The sequence below is a fragment of the Hemitrygon akajei genome, chromosome 3 (assembly GCF_048418815.1).
Source record: "Hemitrygon akajei chromosome 3, sHemAka1.3, whole genome shotgun sequence".
In the NCBI taxonomy this organism is placed as follows: domain Eukaryota; kingdom Metazoa; phylum Chordata; class Chondrichthyes; order Myliobatiformes; family Dasyatidae; genus Hemitrygon; species Hemitrygon akajei.
The window spans coordinates 37,808,811-37,834,507 of NC_133126.1; the positions used below are offsets into that span (position 1 = coordinate 37,808,811).

The 25,697-nt window shown below is 42.6% G+C and overlaps 1 long non-coding RNA gene across 2 annotated transcripts in view; it reads left to right on the top strand.

Annotated features, from left to right (window-relative positions):
- Positions 1-520: 520 nt before the first annotated feature.
- LOC140723222 (uncharacterized) overlaps positions 521-25,697 on the top strand; it is a 52,287-nt gene continuing 27,110 nt past the window's right edge. For both annotated transcript variants that reach the window (XR_012097838.1, XR_012097837.1), the window contains exons 1-2: positions 521-704; positions 15,799-16,050. This is a non-coding gene — a long non-coding RNA (uncharacterized lncRNA). The remainder of the gene's footprint in view (positions 705-15,798; positions 16,051-25,697) is intronic.

The window sequence follows — 25,697 nt, forward strand, 5'->3', positions numbered from 1 at the left end:
TTCCCTGGCAGCACATTCCGGCTGTCACAGTGTGCACTGACAAACAGCTGAACCCAGGTGCGGAGGAACAATGGGCTCCCATGTTGAGACAGAAACAAAAGGTTATTCATTGGAATTCCAGCTGAACATTGGTAACTTGAACGAACGACATCATGAGCTGAATCATTCTCCAAACATATAAGGACCCCTCGATAAGTATTAATTGGGAGTCCACTTTAAATAATCACAGCCGGCTGAAAACCCGTGCTAGTCAAAATTAACATGAGAAGATTAAACAGAAAGCACAAGGGCTTAACGACTCTAGTTAAGACAACAATTAGTAAATGCAGGTGCTTGAGAAGCCTAGAAGCCCTACACTCACTGTGGAGGCCCGCAGGCTCATGATATCAGGCACCTACCAGATATCCTTTAAAGTTTGCCCCTCTTGCCTTAATCCTATGCTGTTTGTATTTCTACCCTGAGAAGACTACCTACTTTATTAATGTTTCTCATCATTTTTTTAATATTACTTTCAGGTTGCCCATCAGCCTGTGGTGTTCCAGGAAAAGCAATTATCCAGTCTTTATTTCTAGTTAATACACACTGATCCAGACAACATTCTGCACCCTCTCAAAAGTCTCCATTATCCTTCCATAGTGTGGTGACCAGAACTGCAGACAGTACTCCAGATATGTCATAACCATAGTTTTGTACAGCTGCTGCATGTAAGTATCTATCTATCTATCTAATCAATCATCTTTGGTCTGCCTCAAAAAAACTCAGTCACCTCTGTGATACAGGACTTGCCTTGCATAGAGCCCTGGTGATTATTCCTAACAAGTCCATTCTTCCCCCAATGTGAGTAAATCCTTTTCTGAGGAATGGTCTCCATATCGCTGATGTAGGGTTCACCAGCCAGTAACTTCCTGGTTTGACCCTTCTGACCTTATACAAAGGAAAAGTATTGTCTGTTTTCCACTCTTCTGGGACTTCACCCCTGGTGAAATGGGATGCAAAGGATCATTGTCAAGACCCCAGCAGCGTCTGCCCCAGTGCTCCATTTGTATTCTGCGATAGACTGCCTTTGATGCTGGAGACATATCCATCTTAATGTCTTTCAGCACCTCCTCCTTTTAATATCACTATGCACTAGATTATCGACATTCTACTTCCCTGATATCACCATCATTAATTAATTTTCTTTTCCTTGGTGAATACTGATGTGAAGGACTCATTTAGGATCTTATCAAGTCCCTTTGGCTGCATGCATGAATACACCCAAATACTGAGTGGACATATCCTTTCCTTAGCAAGCTGCTTCCTCTTAATTTGGGTGTAAAAGTGGCCTTGGATTCTCATTAATCTCACTTGCTAAGGAAATTTCATGTCCTTTAGCCCCCTTAATTTTCAGTTTTAGTGCTTTCCTTCTTTCTTTAAATTCCTGGAGCCAGAGAGTAACGAAGCACAGAAATGGATCCTTAGACTCAACTCACCATGTCAACTAAGTTGCCTATCTAAACTAGTTTCATCTGCCTATACTTGGCCTGTATCCTTCTAAGTGGGAGAAGCGGCACAGTTGTGTAGTGGTTAGCACAACGCTTTACAGGTCCAGTGACCCAGGTTCAATTCCTGCCACTGTCTGTAGAGAGTTTGTACATTTTTCCTGTGACTGCGTGGGTTCCCTCCCACATTCCAAAGACGTATTGGTTGGTGGGTTAATTAGTCATTGTAAATTGTCCCGTGATTAGGCCAGGATTAAATTGGGGGATTGTAACTGTCTCAGAGACATGTTTCATTGAGATGTTTATTTTATATATTTCTGTCATAAATTCATGATTATTTGAGTTCATAAAGCCATAAAAAAAAGATTAAAATGTAATAAATAAAATGTTAAAAAGGTAACATTGATAAAAAAATTTGTTTAAAACAGATCACCTTAAAATATTGTTTGATTAAGAATTTTGTGCTCTTTATGTAAGGTTTTATTTAATGTAGAGTGTAACAGGTCACATGACCAGAGTTTAGTAAGAGCGTGACTGTGGCATTATGGGTCAGAACCAACGTGGATGCAGAGAAAGACGTATTCTGCATGTGGTCCAAGAGGCACACACCGTAATTGCGCAAATATTTTTATTTTTTTTATATTGTGTATGATGTTGTTGATGTGTGATACGTTTTCAGTGATTTTATTTGACTTCAGCACACTTCTGTTGTGCTAACGTGTTTTGGGCCTGTTTATTGGTGGACGCTAGCTTGAGAGACTTTAAAAGACTGAGAGATGTATGCTTCAAACCTTTTGTGTCCCTTTTCTTTTGTAGTTTTCATGGTGTCTGCTGGAGAGAGAGAGAGATAAAAATAAATCTTCAAGGACATCTGTATGATGCGTGGCCATTATTTCATTGGACCAGTGTAATTATAGAGATTGCTGGGCAGCATGGCTCAAAGGGTTGGAAGGCTTACTCTTTATTATGCCAATCAATAAATAAATAAATAAATTGATAAACAGAGGTTCCACCTTTTTTATGCCGTGGACCAATACCTTTAAGCAAGTGGTCCGTGAACCCTGGGTTTGGATCCCTGCTCTAAACCTTTTCTATTCATGCATTTGCTGATATGCCTGTCAAACTTTCTAATTACACCCACCTCTGGCAGTGTGTTCCATGCACCATTACAGTTTCACCTTAACATCTCCCCCCTCAATACACTCTAGCTTGAGAAAAAGACTGTGACCCTTCACCTCATCAATGACCTTCATGATATCGTAAAATCTCTATAAACTCATCTGTCAGCCTCAACCCTCCAGGTAAAAAGTCCAGTCTTTTCTTGTAATTCAAGCCCTCCAGTCTTAGTAACAGCCTTGTGAATTTTATTTTGCACCCTTTCAGATATAAAGACATGCTACCTGCAAACAAGGACACCAGAACTACACACAATATGCCAGGTGTGGTCTCAACAACATTTTGTACAACTGTATCGTGACACCCCAACTCCTGCACTCAGTGTCCTGTCAGATGAAGGCAAGCATGCCAGATACTTTTATCACCAACCTGCCAATCTGATCTGTCACCTTCAGGGAATTATGGATGTGCCTGACGTTTCTCTGTCCTACAACCCTCTCCGGAATCATGGTATTTACTATGTAAGACATGCCCTGGTTTAACCAAAATGCACACTTTTCACTTGTCTAGGTGTGGTAAACTATGTATACCTGTCTGGACACGCCCCTCTGCTGACTGCTCCTGTGGCTCCTCACACAGACCCCTGGATAAAGGGGATTGGGGCACTGCTCCTCCCTCAGTCTCCGAGATGTCGTGCTCCCTTTTTGCTGCTAATGAAAGCCTATCATTCACTTCCTGTCTGAGAGTTATTGATGGTGCATCACTAGGTTAAACTCTATCTGTCCTTCTTTGGCCTGCTTTCCCAGTTGACCTACTGTATATTCTGTTGTTATAAGACCATAGCACACAGGAGCAGAATTAAGCCATCGAGTCTGCTTCACCATTCCATCATTGTTGATTTATTATCCCTCTCCACACTATTCTCCTTCCTTCAACCTGTAACCTTTAGCACTCTGATTTAATTAAGAACCTGTCAACTTCTGTCTTAAATATACCCAATGACCTGGCCTGGACAGTCAACTGTGGCAAAGAATTCCACAGATTCATCCCTCACTAGCTAAAGAAATATTTTTTCATCACTGATCTAAATGGATGTTTCTCTATTCTGAAATTGTGCCCTCTTGTCGCAGATTCCCCCACTATAGGAAACATCCTCCCCATATCTACTCCCACTCATCATTTCAATATTTGGTATGATCCCCCTACTCTTTCAAACTCCAGCAAGTAAAGGGCCAGAGACATCAGGAACACCTCATATGTTAACTCTTTCATATCAGGCATCATTCTTGTAAACCTCCTCTGGACCCACTCCAATGCCAGCACATCTTTTTTTTACCTAAGTGGCCCAAAACTGCTCATAATACTCCCAAGTGTGCTCTGACCTAAGTCTTATAAAGCCTCAGCATTACATCCTTACTTCTGTATTCTAGTCCTTTTGGAAATAAATGCTAACATGGCATTTGCCTTCCTCACCACTGGCTAAACCTACAAGTTAACCTTTCGGGAATCTTCCACAAGGATCCTTTGCACCCCTGATTTTTGAATTTTCTCCCATTTTAAAAAAAAGTCTAAAACTTTATTCCTTCTTCCAAAGTGCATAACTTTCACTTCCCTACACTATATTCCATTTGCCACTTCTTTGCCTATTGTACCAATCTGTCTAAGTCCTTCTGCAGACACCATGCTTTCTCTCTAGCAATCTTTGTAATGTCTGAAAACTTGGTCACAAAGCCATCAATTCTTCATCCAAAACAATATTCACTGACTCTCTTCTGCCTATTTCCTACCTGTTATTTCCTCAAAGTATTCCAACAGGTTTATCAGGCAAGATATCCCATTAAGGAAACCATGCTGACTTGTCATGTTTGTGCCTCCATGAAACCACTTAATAATAGACTCCAATATCTTACCAATCATTGAAGTCAAGCTAACAGGCTTATAATTTCTTTTCTTCTGCCTCTCTCTCTTCTTAAAAAGTGGAGTAACATTGCAATTTTCCAGTCCTCTGGAACCATTCCAGATACTAATGATTCTTGAAAGACCATTAAGTACCTTCACAATCACTTCAGCTACTTCCTTCAGAATCCTGGGGTGTTGTCAACCTGGTTGAGGTGACTTAACTACTCTCAGACATCCCAGCTTCCCAAGCAGCTTCTCTTTAGTAATAGCAATAGCACTCATTTCTACCCCCTGACACTCCCACATTTCTGCTAGTGTCTTCCACGGTGAATACTGACATAAAATACTTATGAAGTTCATCTGCCATTCCCTTGTCTTCCATTATTACTTCTCCACTGTCATTCTCCAGCAGTCCGATATCTACGCTTGTCTCTCTTTTATCTTTATATATCTGAAAAAATCTTCTTGTATCACCTTTTATATTATTGGTTAGCTTACCTTTTAATCTTAACCTTTGCTCCCTTTATGGCTTTTTTAGTTGCCTTCTGTTGGTTTTCGAAAGCTTCCTAATCCTCTACCTTCCCACTAATTTTTACAATATTATATGCCCTCTCTTTTGCTTTGTCAGCCACATTTGTCTTATCCCCTCTTCAGAATGCTTCATATTTGGGATCTATCTATCTGATAAATCCCAAATTACTTTCCAAATTGCTCCCCCAAAACTCCAGCCATTGTTGTGCTGCCTTCATCCCTGCCAGGGTCCTCCTCTAATCAACTTTGGCCAGCTCTTCTCTCATTCCTCTGTAATTTTCTTTACTCCACTGTCCTACTGATATATCTGACTTCTTAAATTGCAGGGTGAATTGTATCATATTATGATCATCGACTCTGAAGGGTTCCTTTACCTTAAGCTCCCTATTCAAATCTGGATCACTAAATAACACACAATCCAGAATCTCCCCAGTGATCTCAACCACAAGCTGCTCTAAAAAGCCATCTTGTAGGCATTCTACAAAATCCCCCTCTTAGGATCCAGCACCAACTTGATTTTCCTAATTTACCTGCATGTTGAAATCTGCCATGATTATCATGACATTGTGCTTTTGACATGCCTTTTCTAACTCCCATTGTAACTTGTAGCCCACATCCACTGGTCACAGGCCTGTATGCAACTCCCATCAGGGTCTTTTTCCCTTTATAGTTTCTTAACTCTACCCAGAAAGATTCTATATCTTCTGATCCTTTTTACCTGCAGAGCCACCTAACCCCTTCTGCCTACCTGCCTATCTTTTCAAGACACTGTATCCTGGGTATACTTGGATGTGATCTTCTTTCAGCCACAACTCAGCGATACTCAGCATCATACTTGCCAAACTCTAACTGTGCTACAGGATCAGTCAGTTTATTCCAGAGGATGGTGCTCAGAGAGGCTGTGCCAGACTATTTTTTGGACTATTTTTACTATGCCCATGGTCTGTTTTTTAATCAATTATGCTATTGTTTGCACTGTTGTAACTATGTGGTTTTGTGCAGGTCTTGTAGCTTTAGTTTTTGGTCTTGTTTTGTCTGGTGGATTTGGAGCTCCTTTCCGGGGAACGCGCTAAGATGGTAGCGCGATATTAATACACAGCAGCCTCTTTGGACTCTGGATTGGGGATTGCCAAACGTTATGTGGATTTTCTGGTGTACTCTGTTTTGTCATGTGCTTTCGTGATATCATTCTGGAGGAACGTTGTCTCATTTTTTAACTGCATTGTATTTGTGGTTTCTAAATGACAATAAACTGAATCTGAATACTGTGTGCATTCAAATATAACATCTTCAGTCCTATATTCATCACCCTTTTCAATTTTGGCCCCCTGTTGCACTTCATCTCATCCCAATAACTGCAATTTTGTCTTATCATCTGCCTGTCTTTCCTCACTACACACTGCATCCGGTATACCAACTGTCTCATCCTCAGCTCTATCACTCTGGTTCCCAAACTCCTGCCAAATTAGTTCAAACTCTCCCCAACAACTCTAGCAAACATGCCTGCATCAATATTGGTCTCCTTGAGTTCAGGTGTAACCTATCCTTTTTGTACAGGTCATACCTTCCCCAGTTCTAATGCCCTTCCCTTGGACAACACTGGTGGTGTGCAGAGGGAAGACTTGCAGCTTGGGTACCTGCCGGTCTTCCATAAAAAAAAACCCAACCTTGACCAGGCTTGTGCCCTGGAAACTTTCCAAGGTGCAAATCCATGGTCTATCGAGACAAAAGGAGGCCTACTACCTTCCCCAGAAGAGTTCCCAATATTCCAAAGATCCGAAATGCTGTCCTGGCACCAGTTCTTCAGCCTCGTATCTATCTGCCAAATCACCTTATTCTTAAACACAAGACATTCTGCAGATGATGGAAATCCAAGCAACATGCACAAAATGCTGGAGGAACTCAGCAGGTCAGGCAGCATCAATAGAAATGAACAAACAATTGATATTTCAGGCGCAAGACCCTTTTAAAGGACTTTTAATGACGGGGGGGGGGGGGGGGGAAGATGCCAGAATGAAAAGTTGCATGGAGGGGAAGGGGGAATAGCTGGAAGGTGATAGTGAAGCCAGGTGGGTAGGGAAGGTAAAGGACTGGAGAGGAAGGCATCTGATAGGAGAGGAGAGTGGACCATAGGAGAACAAGATGGAGGAGGGGCACCAGCAGGAGCTGATACTCAGGTGAGAAGTTCTAAGTTCAAAATAAATTTATTATCAAAGTACATATATTAATTTTCTAACAGGCCATAGTATGGAATAGAAGAAGTGTGCATGTATTTTTTTAGCAGAAGGTGAAATCGTATTCATGCTATCAAGTTGGAGGTTACCCCAACAGAATATAAGATGTTGCTCCTCCACACAGAGGGTGGCCTCATCATGGCACAAGAGGAGGCATGGACTGACATGTCTGTATGGGAATGGGAATTAGGATTAAAATGTTTGGCCAACAGTAAGTTCCAGTTTTGGCAGATGGAACAAAGGAACTTGATGAAGCAGTCTCACCAACGTAGAGGAGGCTGCAGCAGAAGCATTGGACATAATAGACAGCGCCAGTAGATTCACAGGAAGGACCATTTGGGGCCCTGAATGGAGGAGAGGAAGGAGGTGAATGGTCAGGTTTAGTACTTTGGCCACTTGCAGGGATAAGTGCTGGGAGGGAGCTTAGTGGAGAGAGGCAAATGGACACAAAATCAATCCCAGCAGAAAGCAGAGAGAGGTGGAGAGGTAAAGATATGTTTGGTGGTAGGGTCCCTTCAGAGATGTCGAAAGATGTGGAGAATGATGTTTTGGATGTGGAAGCCCATGGAATAGTAGGTAAAACAAGCAAACTCTATCACTGTTAAGGCAGCAGGAAGGTGGGGTGCATGTGGATGTCGGGGAAATGAATGAAGAAAATGAGAAAGGGAATAGCATTTTTACAGGAGACAGGGTAGGAAGCAGTATAGTCAAGATAGCCATGGGAATCGGTAGGTTTATAGCAGTTGTCAGTCAACGGTACCAACGTAGTTGTCAATATTGTGGAGGATGAATTGGGGAGCATTACTAGGAAAGGCTTGGAACATGGACTGTTCTATGTAGCCATTGAAAAGGCAGGCAAAACTAGGGCCCATGAGGTTGTCCATGGCTACCTATTGTGCCTGGGAAAAGTGGGAGGAGCCGAAGGAGAAATTATTGATGGTAAGGACCAGTTCTGCCGGATGCAGGAGGGTGGGGGAGGGGAAGTGGTTAGTTCTTCCATTGAGAAAGAATCGGAGAGCTTTAAAACATTTTTGATGGGTGTATATGGACTGGACGTCCAAGGTGAAAATGAAGTGGTGAGGGCCAGGGAATTGAAAGTTAGTGAGTAGGTCCAGAGCATGAGAAATGTTGCAGATGTAGGTGGGATGGGACTAAACCAAGGGGGATAGAATGGAATCAAGGTATGAGCCGAGCTCAGTTGTGCAGGAGCAAGCAGAGACAATGGCCCTAGCTGTACAGTCAGATTTGTGGATCTTGGGTAGGAGGTTGAAGCGAGCAGTGTGGGGTGAGAGAATTATGAGTTTGGTGGCTGTGGATGGGAGTTCTCCAGAATTGATGAGGTCAGTGATGGTGCTGAAGAAGGCAGTTTACTGATGGTCCAGAATGGGATCTTCTTTGAGAAGTGGGTAAGAGAAGGTGTCTAACAGCTGCGCCTAGCTTTAGCAAGGTAGAGATCAGCCCACCACACTACAACAGCTCGCCCTTTTCCTGCAAGATTGGAATTGGTGTGGAGAGAGTGGAGGGCTGGGTTTCAGATGGGGTAAGATTTGAGGAGGAGTGAGGAATGTTGAAATTGAGCTGGTTGATGTCTCCTCACCAATTGGAAATGGAAATATCCAGGGCAGGCAGAGAACTAGATTGGGGTGTCCAAGAAAGAGAGGGGGGTTGGAGATAGGAGAAGAGATCCTTGGTGCAGGGTGGGGAATTCTTGCTGAAAGTGGGCTCGGAGACTGAAGTGGCAGAAGAATAGCTCGGCAGGTTGAGATGGGTGGAGAGCTCATTGAGGTCTGGGTGAAGGAGGACAAAGGCACCAAGGTGCAGGCAAAAGAGGTCAAAGGCATTATTCTTACCCTCATTGGACCATGGCACAGGCAGCAATCAGAGATCACTGTCCAAGAGGTCCTCCTTTTCAGCTTTCCACCTAACTCCTGATATTCTCTCTTCAGGACTTCTTCTCTTTTCCTGCCTATGCCTTTGGTATCTATATGTACCACAACTTCCAGGTGTTCACCCTTCCCCTTTAGAATGTTGTAGACCTGACCCGAGACATCCCTGACACTGACATCTGGGAGGCCACATACCATCAGGGTGTTTCTTTCACATCTACAGAATCTAATGTCCGCTCCTCTAATTATGGAATCCACCATCACTACTGCATTTCTCTTCTCCACCCCTCCACTTCCCTTCTGAGCCATGGAGACAGACTCAGTGCCAGAGATCAGGTCAATGCGGCTTCCCCAGTAGGTCATCCCCTAAAACAGTATCCAAAGTGGTATACTTATTACTGAGTCACGGGGGTACTCTACACTAGCTGCCTATTCCCTTTCCCTCTACTGACTGTCTCCTAGGTACATGCCTTCTGCAACTTAGGGGGATAGCTCCTATTTATCACTTCCTCATTTACCCATATGAGCTGCAGGTTATCCAGCTGCATAACGTGGTCTCTATGGAGCTACAGCTCAGGGCACTTTAGGGAGACTGGAGGTCTCTCAAAGTTCCCACATCTCATACAAGGAACATGCCACTAGCTATACACTAACGGGAAAAAAACTTACTAGAAACATAGTTAGAAACTCTGCCTGTGCTTGCCCAAGCCTGTTCTCAGCTAAGCCAGTTGAGCCAAATCCTGACCACTCTAACACTGCCCACACCCACAATAGCCACTCTGTAATACCTCACTTATTTTTATTGGCCCCTGCTAAGTAGCTAATAGATTGTTATGATCGCAGCCTTCTGAAAAGTCCAGACGGCTGAAAGTCCTGAAACCACCCCAGCTCTTTTTAAACCTCATGCTGTGTCCTCCCTCGCTGATTGCAGCCCATCGAAAAGTCCCAAAAGCACCTGAGCTCGCGCTAATCAAGTCAAATCAACTTTTATTGTCATTTCGACCATAACTGCTGGTACAGTGCATAGTAAAAATGAGACAACGTTTTTCAGGACCATGGTGTTACATGACACAGTACAAAAAACTAGACCGAACTATGTAATAAAAAAACACAACACAGAGAAAGCTACACTAGACTACAGACCTACACTGGACTGCATAAAGTGCACAAAAACAGTGCAGGCATTACAATAAATAATAAACAGGACAGTAGGGCAAGGTGTCAATCCAGGCTTCGGGTATTGAGGAGTCTGATAGCTTGGGGGAAGAAACTGTTACATAGTCTGGTCGTGAGAGCCCGAATGCTTCGGAGTCTTTTCCCAGACGGCAGGCGGGAGAAGAGATTGTATGAGGGGTGCATGGGGTCCTTCATAACGCTGTTTGCTTTGCGGATGCAGCGTGTGGTGTAAATGTCCGTGATGGCGGGAAGAGAGGCCCCGATGATCTTCTCAGCTGACCTCACTATCTGCTGCAGGGCCTTGCGATCCGAGATGGTGCAATTTCCGAACCAGGCAGTGATGCAGCTGCTCAGGATGCTCTCAATACAACCGCTGTAGAATGTGATGAGGATGGGGGGTGGGAGATGGACTTTCCTCAGTCTTCGCAGAAAGTAGAGACGCTGTTGGGCTTTTTTTCCTATGGAGCTGAGGGACCAGGTGAGGTTCTCCATCAGGTGAACACCAAGAAATTTGGTGCTGTTTATGATCTCTACCGAGGAGCCGTCAATGTTCAGTGGGGAGTGGTCGCTCTGTTTGCCCTCCTGAAGTCAACAACCATCTCTTTTGTTTTGCTCACATTAAGAGACATGTTGTTGGCTCTGCACCAGTCTGTTAGCCGCTGCACCTCCTCTCTGTAAGCTGACTCATCGTTCTTGCTGGTGAGACCCACCACGGTGGTGTCATCGGCGAACTTGATGATATGGTTCGAGCTGTGTGTTGCAGCACAGTTGTGGGTCAGCAGTGTGAACAGCAGTGGACTGAGCACACAACCTTGGGGAGCCCCTGTGATGGCGTTGGAGATCCTGCTCCCGATCCGGACTGACTGAGATCTCCCAGTCAGGAAGTCTAGGATCCAGTTGCAGAGGGAGGTGTTCAGGCCCAGTAGGCTCAGCTTTCCAATCAGTTTCTGAGGGATGATTGTGTTGAACGCTGAACTGAAGTCTATGAACAGCATCCGAATGTATGTGTCTTTTTTGTCCAGGTGGGTTAGGGCCAGATGGAGGGCGGTGGCAATGGCGTCGTCTGTTGAGCGGTTGGGACGGTACGCAAACTGCAGGGGGTCCATTGAGGGGGGCAGCAGGGTCTTGATATGCCTCATGACGAGCCTCTCGAAACACTTCATGATGATGGATGTGAGTGCAACGGGACAGTAGTCATTTAGGCAGGATACTGAAGACTTCTTCGGCATGGGGACGATGGTGGCAGCCTTGAAGCACATTGGAATGGTAGCGCTGCTCAGGGAGATGCTGAAGATGTCAGTGAGAACATCTGCTAGCTGGTTTGCACATCCTCTGAGCACTCTATCAGGGATGTTGTCTGGTCCAGCAGCCTTCCGTGGGTTGACCCTGCACAGGGTTCTTCTCACATCGGCCACGGAGAGACACAGCACCTGGTCATTCGTAGGAGGGGTGGACTTCCTCGCCGCCACCTCATTTTCTGCCTCAAACCGGACGTAGAAGTTATTCAGCGCATCTGGGAGGGAGGCATCACCTGCACAGTCAGGTGATGTTGTCCTGTAATTGGTGATGTCCTGGATGCCCTTCCACATGCGCCGCGTGTCGCCGCTGTCCTGGAAGTGGCTGTGGATTAGCTGGGCATGTGCACGCTTTGCCCCTCCGATGGCTTGGGACAGTTTGGCCCTTGCTGTTGTTAGAGCTGCCTTGTCGCCTGCTCTGAAGGTGGAGTCGCGGGACCTCAGTAGCGCACGCACCTCTGCAGTCATCCATGGCTTCTGGTTGGCACGTATAGTGATGGTCTTGGACAGAGTAACATCATCAATGCACTTGCTGATGTAGCTGGTCACTGATGCTGTGTACTCCTCTAAACTGGTAGAGTCACCATCGGTTGCAGATATATTATATATCTATATATATAATATATAATGATGATCATAGATAATAATTTTCACTGTCCGCTAGACTGGGGTCACCAATTTTTTTTGCACTGCAGACCAGTTTAATATTAACTATATTCTTGCGGATGGGGGGAGGGGTGTTAATCACAACTGGAATATAGGTGGTAAGTCAACTATAAGTTACTTATAAGTGGCTAATACTCTAAATTTTGTTTCTAAAAGGGTTTATCTAATGAATTTAATATTAAACACACAGCGCATATTTTCCTTGCATGAACATAGTGATTAGTCAATTATAACTCACTTATAAGTCAGTAGCATCATAACATTTTAAGTAATGTTTGGATGTTAAACACACAGCACATAGTTTCCTGGTATGAACATATAAAATTATTGCAACACACCAGTGAGAGGATAAGGTAAGGGCCGGAGGTCCCCGTACCGGGGCCGCAGCGGTCACAGTCCAGAGAGAGCAACCGACCGAGCAAGGATTGCGACAGGGCGCATGCGCGTCCCCCCCCCGTAGGTCGGTAGGATCTATCGGATGACAAAAGTTTGGCTCGAGGGATGACTTTCAGTAGATCGCAGCAAGGTAGCTGCTTTGCTACTTACAAAACCCTGAGCCCGAATAAGGTTGTCTGTGAATATTTTAGCACCAGGTTCCCCACGAACATTCAGTGTGCTAAACAGGTTTAGAGGTGGCGCCCATCTGTCTGCTCTCCAGGCCGGTAGCAATGGCGCTTCTCACTGGCCGCGCGAGGTGGCCGGTTACCCGAGGCTAATCAGTGATCCCTGGCGCAAGGGTATCACTGCGTTTAGGTGACTGATGACCTCGTGTGGGTAATGACTTCGCGTGCGTAATGACCTTGCGTGTGTTCAAGTTCAACAGTGGGCATGACAGGTATTGTGGAAAGATGCAGCTGACTCATATCGTTTCATATCAACAAATCATATTGTTTCCTCGCATGTGCTTTGCAGCCGGTACCGGTCCGCGGCCCGGTGGTTGGGGACCACATAGATTTTATTATCTATGTCAACTAATTTCTCATTCAGATTATTAAGATAGATGACAAATAATTATGATCACTGTTCCAAAAATACTTCTCCACTGAAATTTTGCTACTTAGCCTGGCTCCTGGCTCATTCTTCCATACAAGATGTATTGTGGCTCCTTCCACAGCTGGACTATTTAAATATAGTCATCAACCCATACCATGCTCATTCCTGAGATCTACACGTATGCCCATGGCTTAGCTGAATGGTATCTCAAAGATGTTCTCTCTGAGGGAAACTGTGATCACTGAAGCAACTTCTCCACTACTTTTCCTTCCCTCTCTATCGCATCAGAAACTCCAAAACCGTGGAACCCTGATGGGAGGAGAAATCAAATACTTTGCAACATCGGCCAGAAAGCGTCAAGTGCATTTAGTATGTTATGTGCTAATGGCATCTAAATCCAAGGTACATTTAGAGACGCATTACTTATGCTATTCCATTGGGCTACATTTGAGAGGATGCTATCAATCTAATTATAAGAATAACAATTGGTGCCTTTTGTAAATAAAAGGTAAATCTTAATAGAAAGTGGCAGAATTTAAATTGCCATAAGCCCAAAAATACCTCAGGTTTAAATTTGATTGTGTCTCAGCATGTACCGTGTTTCACTTGGCGACTCCATTATCAAGTTATGTTTGATCTTTTTTAGTACAGTCAGCTCAATGACCATTAAAAATTCTCAGTCTGTTTGAAAGATCACTCGAATGCCTCAATAGCTGAAAAGCATTTCTTGGTAAAGTGGTGTAGAGTAACTCCACTTCTGGTTCTGTAAGGATCTCGAAATGTCTCAGAGGGACAGATCTGTGGTAAATTGGGGTAATTGTTTTCCTTTCCGTTCAACGTCCTCTTTAAATTAATTTACTGGCACATAACATTATGACTATTATGAAATCTAAACTTCATTTTGAGTTTAGATTTCAGATCATGAACAGTTTACTTCCTCAGTTTTACTTCAATTTATCAGGAACTTGACTTTCTGTCTTTATTTCAGATTCCCAGTGCCTGCAGTTTTTTGATTTTCTCCATCCACTTCACATAGGTTCCCTGGGAGTCCTTTGGGTGAGGGTGGAGAGCATGAACTATACTATGAGGGAGTATATGTGGGAAAACAGAAGTGCTATATTGTCATCAACTTCTCAGGATATTCTAATATAAAATAAGCCTTATAAGGCCTCACTCATTATTATGTCAGACTCCACTTGGGAGTATTCTGAGCAGTTTTGACCCCCTTACCTAAAGAAAAGACGTGCTGGCATTGGGGACGGTCCAGAGGAGATTCATGAGAATGATTCTGGAAATGAAAGGGTTAACACATGAAGAGCATTCGATAGCTCTGGGCCTGTACTAGCTGTAGTTTAGAAGAATGAGGGTGGGGGAGAGCCCTATCAAATGATGAAAGGCCTAGATAGATTGGATGTGGAGAGGATATTTCCCACAGTGGCGAAGTCTGGGGCCAGGGAGCACGGCCTCAGAATATAAGGATACCCACTTAGGACAGAGCTGAGGAGGAATTTCTTTAGCCAGAGGGTGATGAATCTGTGAAATTTGTTGCCACAGCTGGCTGCAGAGGCCATGTCGTTGGATATATTTGAAGCAGAGGCTGTTAGGTTTTTGATTAGTTTAGTCGGAGTGTCAAAGGCGAAGGGGAAAAGACAAGAGAATGGCATTGAGAGGGATAATAAATCAGCCATGACTGACTTGAAGAACAGATTTGATTGGCCAAATGGGATAATTCTGCTTCCATGTCTTATGGCCTTATAATGCATATACCGTACATGAGTTACCTCGGAGTTGGGTAACTGCTGTGGAGGACTGGAGGTTGTTTTTATTGTATTTACTGTGAATGCCCACAAGGAAGTGAATCTCATGGTGATATGGTGACAAATATATACTTTGATAATAAATTTACTTTGAGCTTTGAGGATAGCAATGACTTTCTATTTCGTGAGGGAGGTAAACAATTGTCCTAGATTGGTTGTGTGCTGGGAGATTAATGCTGATAAGAACATGTTTCCTAGATTGAGATTGTTTATGTTCACCTGAACATACAGGCCTCAGTTTAACATTTCATCCACAAATTAATACCGCTAACAATGGACTAATCACTAGAGGCAATTAAACAGGAATTTGAGTTCAGATTCCAGCATGACGCTTGGTGAATTTAAACTAAGTACTGTATTTGAATACACCTGGAGGAAGAAGCTGGATTCATAGTGTAAACATGAAATTATAGGATTGTCATTAAAAGCCAACAGGTTAAGGAAAGTGAATCTGCCATATGGTCTGACTTGGATTTAACTCCAGACTCATCAAACTGGTTCACTTGTAACTTTCTCCCCAGTTCAAAGGCAATAATGGATGAAAAAGTCAAGATGGTCAAGATGGCGCCTGTGAACAATGCTTATTCGGTCAACATTTTCTGGATAGATCATGAAACATATTTGACTACTTTTATGTCTTTTACATTTGTTTTTCATCTTGAATGTGATTCTGGAACTGCTGAAGTTTGTGATTTGCTGTTTAGAGATTATTCGGGTGTTCCAGCACTCTGCAGTCTCCAAGAGGACTCTGGGAGGAGAGGCAGCTTGTGAGTTCCTTGTTGTCAGAAGGCTGCGGGATGGGGCACGAGCTGATGTTCGACTCCATTTTGCTGATCAAACCTTCCATTGTTCACCAATTAATGTGACATCAAGATTGAACATCGAGGCAAATGCAGAAGGTGAGCACTGGCTGCTTGTCTTTTGATCACCGGTGGGATCGCTCTGCTACCAGAGAGGTGAGACTGCTTTTTGATTGCTGGTGTGATCTCTCTGCTACTGGAGACAGGAGACTGCCTTTTGACTGCTGGGGGGTGGGGGGGTGGGGGGGTTGCTCTGCTACCAGGGAGGAGAGAGCCTGCCGCTGTGCCCGGAGAATGTTACCCAGGTTTTGTTTTACATTTTGGATATGGACTTGGACTCTAGACTTTTCTCAGTCTTATAGTTTTTAATATACTGTGTTTTCTGTCCAGTCTTTCTCTTTTTGCGTGTGGGGGAGGGAGACTTGAAGATTGATGTGCTTGTTCTGTTCTTGTTCACTTTTTGTGTGGGGAGGAGGGATTTGGGGGTTGATAATCATGCTTTTTTTCTTTCTTGGTTTCATGGCTATCTGGAGAAGAAGAATTTCAGAGTTGTATTTGTCTCTGAAATTATCCTCAAGACCTTGACCTTCAGGCTCAGATGTAAGGAAGTCCCCTATAATATCACCACTGTGCCTCATATTCGCTCATATTTCCTTCTGAGAAAATGCTGTAATGAAAATAATTTGATTAAGTACTTCAAAGAGAGCTTTCTTCCCATGCTTAAATCAAATATTTACATTAGGGTATTAGATCAGAACTTAGATGTAACATTCAGAATGTATTAGTTAGTTTGGAATGCCACCATCTTCAGTTTCATTTCTGCCCATAAAAGACAAACTTCGAGCCACTTGGAAGAGCTGGACACTCACTCCTGTTTGAAGTCATGCAACGGTCCCAAAGCTAGCCTAAAGCAGTATTTGATTTCCATCCTTTGTGCTGTACTTGGATTTTAGATCTAACTAATGACTTTACTCTGCAACTCCTGTAGAGAAATTTCAGAGAAAGAGCAAGAGTGTTATATCAGTAGGAGTCAGAATGATTCATTAGCTAATACTTCAGCCATAAAATAATCATGGTCTTTGTTTCTGAACAACCTCCAAAGCTGCCTGATTCATCATCCCTTACAGACAGAGAGAACTTCCATTTTGTCTGATAATAAACTGGTAAAGGAATTTATCCATTTGGCTGACTGACAGCTTTTCTTCCTGGGAAAAAATTGGGACTATCAGCACATTAATGCAATGAAGACAGATTGAATTAGCAATAAAGTGTCAAAAATGGATAAGAGACATTGATCACTATATATACATTTGTCAAAAAGTCAGGGAGCCTGGGATAATATGAGGTCTGAATTTAAAGAATTATTTGCTGCTGCCCTGAATGATCTAAAGTGATGCCAAAGATATATATTTTATCATGCCACAATTTTATTCAAATGAGACATGCTGTAGCTACTTAGCAGTGCAGCAGGAAGTTTTATGTGCAAAGTGAACACAAAAGAAACATTCATTAGACAATAAGTTCTCGTAGATCACAAGCTCTATGCAAATGTCTCAGATCCAAAAACAGTCTGACAGTCCCATTCATCACAACCACTGAAAATATATTTTTTGAGGCAACAGTCTTCACTTTCTCTTTATTTTTATTAACTTTAAACTAAGTTATCAAAGTCAGTGATGGAACTGGGCCCTTCAACACAATTTGTCCATACTGACCGCAATGCCATCTAAGCAAGCCCCGTTTGCCCCTGTCTGGCAAACTATCCTTTGAAGCATATCTAAGCATTTTCTATTCCTGCACCTATGCAACTGTCTTTTAAAAGATCAAAGTTTAAAGGGCAAAGTTCATCTATTATTGAAGTATGTCTACCATCCAGAACCTTGAAATTCATCATCTTGCATCCAGTCACAAACAAAATAACACAATAGAACCCACTAATAATAACCACGCAGCAAAAAGAGAGCAAATCGTGCAAACAATAAAAAAGTAAACAAGTAACACACAGAGCATGGACCGCAGAGTGAGTCCACAGCCACAGGGCCAATTCGACACTGCAGCCAATCCGGGAGCCTAATGGCTACAGGCCATAGCATGGAGTCAGTTCCGCACTGAGGCAACCCTCTTAGAGTACTGAACTGAACACTGGTTCAGCCTTTGTCTTCGGCCTCGACGTCTTGATCTTTCTAATCTGGCTCGGCACTAAAATCGGCTAAACATTGGTTCATTTTCCGCTCTCGGGCCTGGGCCCCGCCACATTGATCCAGCCCCAAGCCTGCTCCAGCAATGGCCATCACAGATATACCTGCAATCTCTGGAGTCCAGTTCACTGAATCTTTCAATACACCACAAAAAGTCCAGGTCATATAAATGTTCAAAAGCACAACTTCCGAAGGGAAATTACAGGCTGCGGATTGATAGATAGATACTTTATTCACCCCCATGGGGAAATTCAACATTTTTTCCAATGTCCCATACACTTGTTTTAGCAAAACTAATTACATAAATTACTCAGTAAAAATATGATATGCATCTAAATCACTCTCTCAAAAAGCATTAATAATAGCTTTTAAAAAGTTCTTAAGTAGTTTACTTAGATACATTAAATACAATCAACCCCGGCACTTTAACATATCTTACTCCTGGCGGTAGAATTGTAAAGCCTAATGGCATTGGGGAGTATTGACCTCTTCATCCTGTCTGAGGAGCATTGCATCGATAGCAACCTGTCGCTGAAACTGCTTCTCTGTCTCTGGATGGTGCTATGTAGAGGATGTTCAGGGTTTTCCATAATTGACCGTAGCCTACTCAGCACCCTTCGCTCAGCTACCGATGTTATACTCTCCAGTACTTTGCCCACGACAGAGCCCGCCTTCCTTACCAGCTTATTAAGACGTGAGGCGTTCCTCATCTTAATGCTGCCTCCCCAACACGCCACCACAAAGAAGAGGGCGCTCTCCACAACTGACCTATAGAACATCTTCAGCATCTCACTACAGACATTGAATGACGCCAACCTTCTAAGGAAGTACAGTCGACTCTGTGCCTTCCTGCACAAGGCATCTGTGTTGGCAGTCCAGTCTAGCTTCTCGTCCAACTGTACTCCCAGATACTTGTAGGTCTTAACCTGCTCCACACATTCTCCATTAATGATCACTGGCTCCATATGAGGCCTAGGTCTCCTAAACTCCACCACCATCTCCTTGGTCTTGGTGATATTGAGACGCAGTGATATGGGATTGCTGTAACCATAGTCCAGAAAAGTATTGCTGCTGGGTCTCTCCAGCAACATCATGCCAGACATTGTTGTACTTGCTCCAACCATTTGCTCTGGCAGCTCATTCCATATACATACCATCCTCTGTTTTTTTTAAAAAAGTTGCCCTTAAGATTCACTCATAACTTTCTCTTCTTACCATAAAGCTATGCCCTCTGGTTCTTAATTCTCCAACCCTGAGAAAAAGACTGATTGAATTTACCTTATCTGTGCTCCTTGTGGTTTATACATCTCTGTAAGATCACTTCTCAGTTTTCTTTGCTTCAAGGACCTGACCAACCTCTCCCTGTAACTTAGTCCCTGAGTCTTGACAATGTCCTTGTATGCCTTTTCTTCACTCTTTTCAGTTTAGTAACATCTTTATTATCAGGATGTATGAAACTGAACAGAATTCTTCATGTGTGGTCTCATCAGCATCTTGTTCAGCCACAAAAAATACTCCAATTATTATACTCGGTGTCCTGCTCGAAAGCCTTCTTTACCACCCTGTCCAGCTGTGACATCAACTTTAGGAAACTATATACCTGCATTCCAACATCCCTCTATTCTGCAACACTCCCCAGGGCCCAACCATTTACTGTGAAAATCCTACCTTGACTTGACTTTACAGAATGTAACAGCTCGCATTTATCTGAATTAAACACCATTTGACATTCTTTGGCCCACTAACTCAGCTGGTCAAGATCCTCCTGTAATTTTTGTCAACTTTCTTCACTGTCAATAATACCTTTGGGTCATCTGTAAACCTACTAACCATTGCTTTGTACATTCTCAGTTCACTGAAAATAATCTGACTGTGACTTATTAGAAATTAAGGAAAATATGCCTGGTTTCCTTTTGATAAGAAAATATTTTGGGCATACCAAATATATTTTCCTTTGATTGACCTTGTTGTTGTTTGGCTTTATGTAATAATATCTAGGTAGTCCCATTATGTGCCACGCAAATGTTTTCCTTTTAGGTCCACACAGCTCCCTTTGAATGTAACAACTGAATTTGCCTCTTTACCTGCCCAGCAGACTCTTACCACTTAGAGGCTAAGAAGAGTTTTCCTCATGTGACTTTTGTTTTCTTTTCAGAATTTCTCTATTTACTCCATAATGGAACAATATACCATAGTTCTTTACCCCTACATCAGTGGGAACAGTTTCTCATTGTCTTCTTTTTCTGTATGTAACATGATTTTAAACAATTATCTCCACCAGGTCTACTTACAAACTGTTTGAACCACGCAGAATGAGTGCAGATTTTCCTGTCTACCCACATTTTTAGGGTCCATCTAACTGGGTTTCTTGTCCCTTGGTCTAACTTTCACTTCCCCTTCCTGACCTGGTCTATCTGCCTATCAGCCCCATCTACCTCCTCATCTTGTTCCACCTATCACCTGCCAGCCACTGTCTCACTTCTTCCTCTCGCTTCTAAACATTGGCTCTCTCCCCTTTACACACTCAGTCCTGATCCATGATCTCAACACAAAACACAGATAATCTCTTTGACTCCACAGATGTCACATCACCAAGTGAGTTCTCCCAGCAGTGTACTCTTTGCTCTAGGTTCGAGCATCTGTTGTCTCTTGTGCTTCTTCTACTACTTCTGTCCCTGACTACCATTTCTAGAATTTTCCCCACCACAATGGATAAACTGCTTAGTTATGTAGATACAGGGTTTATTCCTACAATTTTCTTGAATGACAACATAAACATTTGCAATTTTCCAAACTGCAGGCACCAGAAGCAAGTTGTTGACCTGCAGAAGGAGTTCATGTTGTGAATAATGGAAACCTGGCCAAGTAAAAGGGTAGGAATGGATTCTAAGTATCCCTGATGACATGTGACTACATGATTTTAAGGAAAGGTGAAGAAAGGAGGGTGGGCAATGATTTAGATTAAGGAGGACATCACTGGAGAGAGGAGTCCTGTAATGTTTGAGAACACATTCTATCTGCTTAAAAATGAGAAGCAGCGTTGGTGTGATTACACTGCTGGAGACTATTATTTATGTCAAAGTGCATGGTCTTTCTTATATTCCTTGTTTATCCATTTTCAGTCCATCCAGAATCTGAGTTTCATCTTCTAATGCTGAAGTCTAAAAGCATCTTCTTCCTTGGTGAAGACTGATGCAAAATGTTAATTTAGTACCTTAGCCATCCTCTGTGCCTTGAGAAAATTTCTTTTCTCGTCTCTGATCAGTCTCTTCTCTCCTCTTACATACTTCTGCACTATTACCAATTCCTTTTTATGTTTAAAGCTTCTTTTCTCACCTTTACTTGGTATCTTTGATTTTCTTTTTCATTTCTCTTCAGAGCTTACTGAAATCAGGCTGGCCCTCATTTGTATTAACAACCCAACACCTCTCATATGCTATTTTTTTTATTCTCTGCTTTACTCTCTCTCTCTTTTCAGCCATCCCTTGGAGATCTGGTTTAATTCCCTAAACCTTTTCCTTAATAAAACTGGATCTAGATTGTAGCTGAAACATCTCCACTTCAATTATAGCCTTGTTTCCGGTTTACCTAGAACAGATCCACTTTTTATCCTGTTGAAACTGGTCCTTGTCCAGCTGACAGTTTTTATCTTGGGGTAGTTAATGTCCTTTTCCATAGCTATTTAAAACCTTTTGACATGATTACTGCTCCTTGGCTACTTGCCCACTAATGCTTGCTGAAACCAGCCTGCTTCACATCTCAGAATCTAATTCAGCAATGCAAAGCTGGGCCAGGAATATTTTGATCAATGAAGTCCTTGTGAACATTTTGGAAACTTCAGAGTTGAAGGCTCAAATTTCACTATTCTATGTTTTTTTTTCAAATCTGCGCTCTCTCCCTGAAAGGTTGCTCCTTAGAATCAGGATCCTTGACTTGACTTATTACCTGTTTCTTTTTTCACTGATGTTGCCTGAGTATTTCCTGCACCCTTATTTCAGATTTCCTGCAGCTGTGATATTTTTTAATTTCATCTCGTTATTCTCATGACTAGTTAGCCTAAATAATAATCCCCAGAGTGTAATCACACCAATGCTGTTTCTCAGATTAAAGCAGATAGGATCTGCTCTCGAACATTGCAGGGCTTCTCTCTCTAACGAAGTCCTCTTTAATCCAGATCACTGTCCTCCCTCCTCCTTAACTTGTTCACCTTCCTTAACATCATGTCACACAGATATTTAGAATCCATTTCTGACCTTTTGTTTGGCCAGGTATCTGCTATTACCATAATGTGAATTCTTCCTGCAGTACAACAACCTTCTTTAATAAACTTCTAGTATTTACAACTATTTTATAACCATATAACAATTACAGCACGGAAACAGGCCATCTCGGCCCTTCTAGTCCGTGCTGAACGCTTACTCTTACCTAGTCCCACTGGCCCACACTCAGCCCATAACCCTCCATTCCTTTCCTGTCCATATACCTATCCAATGTTTAAAAAAATGTTTTTTAAATATTTTTTTTCAAAATCGAACCTGCCTCTACCACTTCTGCCAGAAGCTTGTTCCACATGGCTACCACCGAGTAGAGAAGTTCCCCCTCGTGTTACCCCTAAACTTTTGCCCCTGAACTCTCAACTCATGTCCTCCTGTTTGAATCTCCCCTGCTCTCAATGGAAAAAGCCTATCCACGTCAACTCTATCTATCCCACTCATAATTTTAAATACCTCTATCAAGTCCCCCCTCAACCTTCTCTGCTCCAAAGAATAAAGATCTAACTTGTTCAACGTTTCTCTGTAACTTAGGTGCTAAAACCCAGGTAACATTCTAGTAAATCTCCTCTGTACTCTCTCTATTTTGTTGACACTTTTCCTATAATTCGGTGACCAGAAATGTACACAATACTCCAAATTTGTCCTCACCAATGCCTTGTAAAATTTTAACATTACATCCCAACTCCTATACTCAATGCTCTGATTTATAAAGGCCAGCATACCAAAAGCTTTCTTCACCACCCTATCCACATGAGATTTCACCTTCAGGGAACAATGCACCATTATTCCTAGATCACTCTGTTCTACTGCATTCCTCAATGCCCTACCATTTACGATGTATGTCCTATTTTGATTAGTCCTACCAAAATGTAGCACCTCACACTTATCAGCATTAAACTCCATCTGCCATCTTTCAGCCCACTCTTCTAACTGGCCTAAATCTCTCTGCAAGCTTTGAAAACCTACTTCATTATCCACAACGCCACCTATCTTAGTATCATCTGCATATTTACTAATCCAATTTACCACTCCATCATCCAGATTATTAATGTATATGACAAACAACATTGGACCCAGTACAGATTCCTGAGGCACACCACTAGTCACCAGCCTCCAACCTGACAAACCGTTATCCACCACTACTCTCTGGCATCTCCCATCCAGCCACTGTTGAATCCATTTTACTACTTCAATATTAATACCTAACGATTGAACCTTCCTAACTAACCTTCCATGTGGAACCTTGTCAAAGGTCTTACTGAAGTCCATATAGACAACATCCACTGCTTTACCCTCGTCAACTTTCCTAGTAACCTCTTCAAAAAATTCGATAAGATTTGTCAAACATGACCTTCCACATACAAATCCATGTTGACTGTTTCTAATCAGAACCTGTCTATCCAGATAATTATATATAGCATCTCTAAGAATACTTTCCATTAATTTACTCACCACTGACATCAAACTTACAGGCTGATAATTGCTAGGTGTACTCTTAGAACCCTTTTTAAACAATGGAATCACATGAGCAATACACTAATCCTCCGGCACCATCCCTGTTTCTAATGACGTTTGAAATATTTCTGTCAGAGCCCCTGCTATTTCTACACTAACTTCTCTCAAGGTCCTAGGGAATATCCTGTTAAGATCTGGAGACTTATCCACTTTTATATTCTTTAAAAGTGCCAGTACTTCTGCTTCTTTAATCATCATAGTTTCCATAACTACCCTACTTGTTTCCCTTACCTTACACAATTCAATATCCTTCTCTTTAGTGAATACCGAAGAAAATAAATTGTTCAAAATCTCCCCCATCTCCTGTGGCTCCACACATAGCTGTCCACTCTGATTCTCTAAGGGACTAATTTTATCCCTCACTATCCCTTTGCTATTAATATAACTGTAGAAACCCTTTGGATTTATTTTCACCTTACTTGCCAAAGCAACCTCATGTCTTTTAGCTTTTCTAATTTCTTTCTTAAGATTCTTTTCACATTCTTTATATTCCTCGAGCACCTCATTTACTCCATGTTGCCTATATTCATTGTAGATCTCTCTTTTTCCAAACTAAGTTTCCAATATCCCTTGAAAACCATGGCTCTCTCAAACTTTTAACCTAACAGGAACATAAAGATTCTGTACCCTCAAAATTTCACCTTTAAATGACCTCCATTTCTCTATTACATCCTTCCCATAAAACAAATTGTCCCAATCCACTCCTCCTAAATCCTCTCACATCTCCTCAAAGTTAGCCTTTCTCCAATCAAAAATCTTAACCCTGGGTCCAGTCCTATCCTTCTCTGTAATTATGTGGAAACTAATGGCATTGTGATCACTGGACCCGAAGTGCTCCCCAACACATACCTCCATCACCTGACCTATCTCATTCCCTAACAGGAGATCCAACACTGCCCCTTCTCTCGTTGGTACCTCTATGTATTGCTGCAAAAAACTATCCTGTACATATTTTACAAATTTCAAACCATCCAGCCCTTTTACAGAATAGGCTTCCCAGTCTATGTGTGGAAAATTAAAATCTTCTGCAATCACAACCTTGTGCTTACTACAAATCTCTGCTATCTCCTTACAAATTTACTCCTCCAATTCTTGCTCCCCATTAGGTGGTCTATAATACACCCTTATAAGTGTTACTACACCTTTCCTATTCCTCAATTCCACTCAAATAGCCTCCCTAAATGAGCCCTCTAATCTATCCTGCCAAGGCACCACTGTAATATTTTCTCTGACAAGCAATGCAACACCTCCCCCTCTTGCCCCTCCACTTCTATCATACCTGAAGCAACAAAATCCAGGCACGCCCGGGATCCGCTTCAGTTTGCGTATAAGGAGAAGGTGGGAGTGGAGGATGCTATCACGTATTTGCTGCACAAATCACTCTCTCACCTAGATGGGGTCAGTTGTGCTGTGAGGATTACATTCCTTGACTTCTCTAGTGCCTTTAACACCATCCAGCCCAAGATCTTAAAGCACAAACTAACTGAGATGGGAGTAGACTCTCACATGGTGGATTGGATAGTGGACTACTTGACAGATAGACCTCAGTATGTGCGGTTGGGAGACTGTAGGTCTGACACAGTGGTCAGCAGCACAGGAGCGCCACAGGGAACCGTACTCTCTCCGGTCCTGTTCACCCTGTACACATCTGACTTCCAATATAACTCGGAGTCCTGCCATGTGCAGAAGTTCGCTGATGACACGGCCATAGTGGGGTGTGTCAGGAATGGACAGGAGGAGGAGTATAGGAAACTGATACAGGACTTTGTGATATGGTGCAACTCAAACTACCTGCGTCTCAATGTCACCAAGACCA